The sequence below is a fragment of the Dasypus novemcinctus genome, chromosome 20 (genome assembly GCF_030445035.2).
Source record: "Dasypus novemcinctus isolate mDasNov1 chromosome 20, mDasNov1.1.hap2, whole genome shotgun sequence".
Classification (NCBI taxonomy): domain Eukaryota; kingdom Metazoa; phylum Chordata; class Mammalia; order Cingulata; family Dasypodidae; genus Dasypus; species Dasypus novemcinctus.
In genome coordinates, this window is record NC_080692.1 from 27,780,238 (window position 1) to 27,787,194 (window position 6,957).

Consider the following 6,957-nt stretch of genomic DNA (forward strand, 5'->3'; position numbering starts at 1 on the left):
CAGTTTTCTGTAGTGTGGTACCTTTGTTACAATTGGTGAAGGAATATTAAAATACAGTCAAAAGTTACTTCACAGTATTTTTCTCCTTATACCATCCTATTATTAACACATTGCATTAATGTGGTAGATTTGTTATAATTTATGAAAGAACATTTTTGTAATTGTGCTATTAACTAAAAGTCCCTCCTCTGCAATAAGATTCATTGTGTTGTAAAGTCCTATGATTTATCTTTTACCTTTTATTCTAGTAACAATGAAATAAAATAACATTTCCCCTTCAAGCCACACTCCCATATATCATTCAGGTCTGTTAATTACCTTCCAATATTGTGCTAATATCACCACCATCCATTTCTCAAACTTTACAATTAACTTAAAGAGAAATTCTGTAAAAATTAAGCATTAAAGTCCAATTCCCTAGCCATCCCATCCCCTGGCAACCTGTATTCTATATTCTCACTCTACGTGTTTGCTTATTCTAATTATTTCCTATCAGTGAGATCATCCAATACTTTTTCTTTTATGTCTGATTTATTTCACTCAGCATAATGTCTTCAAAGTATATCCATGTTGCTGCTCACATCAGAACATCATTTCTTTTTATGGCTGATTTATATTTCATTGTATGTACAGACTATATTTTATTTTTCCATTCATCAGTTGATGGGGACTGGGTTTCTTGCATTTCTGAAATTGTGAATAATGCTGCTATGCATGTAAGTCTGTGTATACCTGTTCCATTCCCTACTATCAATTCTTTCGAATGTATACCTAGTAAAAAGATTCCTTGCTCCGATGGTAATTCTTTATTTATCTTTCAGAGCAACTGCCAAACTCTCCTCCACAGTGGCTGCACAATTTTATGTTGTCAACTAAAATGAATTAGTTCTCCTATTTCTCCACATTCTCCCCAAAACTTAAAATTTTCTTTTTTTCTTTCTCTCTCTCTCTCTCTCTCTCTCTCTCTCTCTCTCTCTTTCTTTTAATAGCAGTCAATCCACTGGGTTTGAAAAGATTGGTCATAATGGTTTTGATTTGCTAATGTTGTTGATCATCTTTTCCTGGAGTTTTTAGCCATTCGTGTTTCCTCTTTGGAGAAATCTCTATTCATACTTATTACCATTCTAATTTTAATATATATATATTTTTTACTTTTAGTGTGGCTGGTACATTATAAAACCAATATTCCAAGGCAGTGGTTACAAATAAAATATAAGAAAGCCATGTTCTTTTGCATACACTTCTGCATTAATAACTGTATTCACTGTTAATGAAAATTAGAACCTTTCTGGGATCCTCTAACAAGATTGTTTTTGATCTTGAAATACTTTGACTCTTCAATGAAGCCATGTTTCTGCTTAGTCATTACTACTATGGTATATGTCATCTGAACTTCAAAACTATATTTTTCCTCTTTGAGTTCAGACCCTCAGATTTTAGCAATAGTTTCAAGTTAAGAGAAGGTCTCTTTTTCCATAGTTCAGTTCTCTTAAAAATTTCCATCTCCCCATATAAGACACAGGTAATGAATAAAGCATTTGCATGATCACACCTCAGTGTCAATTGAAACTCTTTGTGAACACTCTCCTTAGTTGACCTTATTTATCACCATAAACCTGAAAATGCAGAGTCCCGTAAAAGGTGATATCTGTGTGCACACAAGCAATTTTTTTAAAAGACAAGGAAATATGGAAGGAGCTGAATCTTGTTCACCAAAATCAGTGTATGAAAGAAAATAAAGTAAATATTAAGGTGAAATATAATCTTGATTTCATTGGGAAACTAAAGTTTGCATAAAATAATGACAAAACTATTTTTTCCTGTTCTGCTAAAATCAAATAACTGTCAATAAATGTAACCATGGTAACGGTGTAAAAGTAAAAAGTAATGTACTTATTAGTTGAGCTCATTTGATATGTTATACATTGCATTGGAAATGCAATGGATAGTGACAGAAGAGATTCTTGTGAGAGGTAGAATTTTGGGTTTCTGACATGGAGGTCAGAAGTTGCTGGTGGGACCCCTCCCCCTAGGGCTGGCACCCAGCTGCAGGGATCTGTGAAGGCTACATTGAGCTGTGGTTCTTCTAGGCCTCCTGTTAACCACATGCGTGATTCCCAGGTCTGTGACCCCTAAATCCTGGTGGCCCATGCTTCAGAGACTCACACACCTTGAGTCTGCAATATCACAGACATTCCTGAATCCACAGCACCCTGAGGTCCATCTAAGGTCCTTGATTACACTGGCCCTCGGAGTTTGTGGGTTTTTTTTTTCTCTTTCTCCTTGAACTTGGAGGAGTATACCAGCTGTCTTGGGGAGAATCTAGGAAGAAAGGAGAGGTGAATCTGCTGAGAAAGTCCAAATTACCTAAACGTCCTGGGATAGGAAACTTGGTCTGGAAGAAGTTGGAGTCAGAAAATCAATGAGACCTCTCCTAGCACACCTAAGGGGGAGGGACTGTAGGAGGTGCTATCCAAGTTTCCAGTAGCATATTTGGGGTTTCTGGTGAGATGTAGGTGATCACATGCTGGAAATAAAGAGCCATAGTCTCTGTGTTGATTTGGTTCAACAAGGACCTACTTGGATCTGCTACCAGACCACTCAGGCAGCTTTCCTGCTGCCCTAGGAGAGAGAAATGAGGAAAGGAGAAAGGGGGAAGGTCAGAGCCTATGTGTATTAATTAACTGCAAAGAGGATTCCTAGCTTAAAATGTTGGTTTTTTTGTTTTTTGTGTTTTTTTTGTCTTGGTTGCTAATATTGCATTATCTCCTGGTCTTTTCTCCCATTTTATCCCCCAAGGTCCTTTTTCATTTATTTAGGTTTTTTTTTTTCTCTTTTTCTTTTTCTTGCTTGTTTCCCTCCCTTTTCATTGCCCTTGTCCTTTTTCTCTTCTCTTTTTTTTCTTTTCTATCTTTTTCTTCTTATTTTCTTTTATTTTCTTTATGTAACAGGTGCTGCAGGGAGTTTTTCTCACTTGCTGTGTTTCCTCATCCTCCATTTCTTCTTTTCTGTGTTTATTGATTTTGGCCACCAACACTATCACCTTTCCCCTACATCTTTCTATCCTCCATCATCGACTGTTTCTCTTACACTCTACCCACTTTCTTTGGCTCCCAAATTGTGTGATTTTAATTTCTAATACCATTGTTCTGTTTTCTGTCTTTTTTCCACTCTTGATACTATTGTCTTTCTTTTCTCTTTCCCTCTCTCATGAAAACACTGGCTTTTTAATTCTTATTACATTCTTCCCCATATTCAATTGACTGTCTCATTATAGGTACTCTACTTACTGCTATAAATCTACACAACTTATATGAGTCTAATATCCATTCTCCCAGATCTCACAGTATTGCTCTGTTAACATTTATTAACAATACTACTTTATACATTTTCTTTTCTTACTCATTTTGCTTTCCCTGACCCTAATATTTTTCTTCAAAGTGAAGTTAGTCAGCAAAAAGAAAATAGAGTAATAAGAACAGAGTGACAAAAAGAAGACATAACTAATTAATCCCCAATACCAGACAAAGAAGCTAAGGAACTGATTAAACCCATCAAGATAAAATGAGGACCAGACAGCAACAAAAAAACTAAAAACCAAACCAATAATCAGGAAAACATAGCTGAATACAATGAACAAACTAAAAACCAGGAAGGGGAGCAGAATATCAGACAAGTAATTAAAGATCTCAAAACATATGTTAGAGACCAACTTAATGAAGTAAAGGAAGAGATTAACAATATGGAAACAAAATTAGAGAGGAAATTGCAGACATATGCAAAAAGATAACAGGTATGATGGTGATGAACACCACAGTTCAAGAAATCAAAAATACACTCGCAGCAAATAGCAGCAGATTAAAAGGCAGAGGAGAGAATTAGTGACATGGAAGACAGTATATCTGAAATCAAACAGATAGTAGAACTGATTGATAAAAAGATAGAAAAAATCCAGCTAGGACTTAGGGATCTGAATGACAATGCAAAATGCACAAACATACATATTATAGGCATCCCAGAAGGAGAAGAGAAGGGAAAGGGATCAGAAGGAGTGTTGCAGGAAATAATGGCTGAAAACTTCCCAAATCTACTGAAAGAGACAGATGTACATATCCAAGAAGCACAACGCATCCCAAACATCATAAACTCCAACAGGCCCACCCCAAGACATATACTTGTCAAATTATCCAATGCTCAAGACAGAGAGAAAATTCTAAAAGCAGCAAGAGAAAAGAAAACCATCACATACAAGGGAGGTTCCATAAGATTAAGTGCTGATTTCTCACCTGAAACCATGGAGGCAAGAAGGCAGTGGTATGATATAGTCAAGGTACTAAAAGAAAAAAAATTCCAACCAAGAATACTATACCCAGCTAAACTAGCATTCAAAAATGATGGAGAGTTCAAAATATTCACAGATGAACAGAAATTAAAAGAGTATGCCAACAAGGACCCTGCACTTCAAGAAATACTGAAGGGAGTTCTGCAGGAAGAAAGAAAAAAATAGGAGAGGCAGAGATGGAGGAGAGTGTAAGAGCAACAAAAATGACAAAAAGAGAAGGAAACAAAAAAACAAAATATGACAAACACAAGTCCAAACAAATATATCTAACATAAATAATTTCTTGAAAGTAATAACACTGAATGCAAATGGATTAAAATCACCTGCAAAAGATTCAGACTGGAAGATCGGATAAGGAAATATGACCCATCTATATGCTGTCTACAAGAAATACATCTCAGACACAGGGATTCAAGGAGTTGAAAGTGAATGGTTGGAAAACAATCTTACAAGCAACAAGCAAACAATGACCAAAAAAGGCAGGAGTAGCTATATTAATATCAGACAAAATAGACTTTAAATGCGAAACAATTGTGAGAAACAAAGAAGGATACTACATATTAGTGAAAGGGATAATCATTCAAGAAAAATGAACAATCATACATATTTATGCTCCTAATAAGGGCACCCCCAAATACATGAGGCAAACACTGGAAAAAATAAGTGAAAGATGAGATGGCTCTACAATTATAGTGGGAGGCTTTAATACACCACTATCAACTTTGGACAGAACATCTCAAAAGAGAATCACTAAAGAAACAAAAACTTTTAACAGTATATTAGAAGAATTGGGTCTAATAAACATATACAGATCATTACACCCAAATACAGCAGGATATACATTTTTCCAAAGTGCACATGTATCATTCTCCAAGATAGACCATTTACTATGCCACAAAGAAAGGCTCAATGAATTCAGAAAGATTGAAATCATATAAAATAATTTCTCTAACCACAGTGAAGTGAAGCTGGAAATCTGCCAGGGTCAAAGGGCCAGATTTCACACCAAGATATGGAAATTAAACAGCACACTCTTAGAAAAACAGTGGGTCAAAGAGGAAATCTCAAAAGAAATTAATAACTACCTTGGAACTAATGATAATGATAACACAACATACGAAAACTTATGGGATACAGCAAAAGCAGTACCAAAAGGGAAATTCATAGCCATAAATTCATACATCAAAAAAGAAGAAAGACCAAAAATTGAAGAACTAACTGCACATTTGGAGGAATTAGTAAAAAAACAACAAAGTAACCCAACAGGAAGAAGAAAGAAAGAAAGAACCAAGATAAGAGCAGAACTAAATGAAATAGAAAATAAGAAAGCACTTGAAAATATTAAAAAAACCAATGGCTGGTTCTTTGAGAAGATCAATAAAATTGACAAACTCTTAACTAGACTAAAAAAGAAAAAAAGAGAAAAGATGCACATACACAAAATAAGAAATGAGAAAGGAGAAATCACCACTGACCCTACAGAACTAAAGATTATCATAAGAAGATACTTTGAAAAACTATATTGCAACAAAATGACAATTCAGAGGAAATGGACCAATTCCTAGAAACACATAAGCAGCCTATATTGACAAAAGAAGAAATTGATGACCTCAACAAACCAATCACAAGTAAAAAGATAGAATCAGTCATTATAAACCTCCCAACTAAGAAGAGCCCAGGGCCAGATGGCCTCACAGATGAATTCTCCAAACATTCCAGAAAGAACTAACACCAATTGTGTTGAAACTCTTCCAAAAAATCGAGACAGAAGGAACATTACCTAACTCATTCTATGATGCCAACACTACTCTAGTACCAAAGCCAAACAAAGACATCACAAGAAATGAAAATTACAGACCAATTTCCCTAATGAGCCTAGATGCAAAAATCCTCAACAAAATACTTGCTAACCATATTCAATAACACATTAATCAAATTATACACCATGACCAAGTGGGATTCATTCCAGGTATGCAAGGATAGTTCAACATAAGAAAATCAATCAATGTAATACACCATATAAACAGATTGAAGGAAAAAATCCTGTGATTATATCTATAGATGGAGAAAAATCATTTGACAAAATACAGCACCCTTTCTTGATAAAAACACTGCAAAAGATCAGAATACAAGGAAATTTTCTGAACATGATAAAGATTATATGTGAAAAACCCACAGCCAACATCATTTACAATGGTGAAATCCTAAAATCCTCCCCTCTAAGATCAGGAACAAGACAAGGATGCCTATTATCACCTCTTCTATTTCACATTGTCTTAGAAGTACTTGCTCAAGCACTGAGGCAAAAACCAGATATAAAAGACATTCAAATTGGAAAGAAAGAAGTCAAAATATCATTATTTGCAGATAACATGATCCTATATGTAGAAAACCCTGAAAGGTCTATAACAAAACTTCTGGAACTCATAAATGAGTTTAGTAAAGTCACAGGTTATAAGATCAGTGCACAAAAATCAGTAGCATTTCTGTACACAAATAATGAGCAAGCTCAGGAGGAAAACAAGGACAAATACTATTTACAATAGTAAATAAGATAGTAAAATAACTAGGAATAAATTTAATTAAAGATGTAAAAAACTTATACACAGAGAACT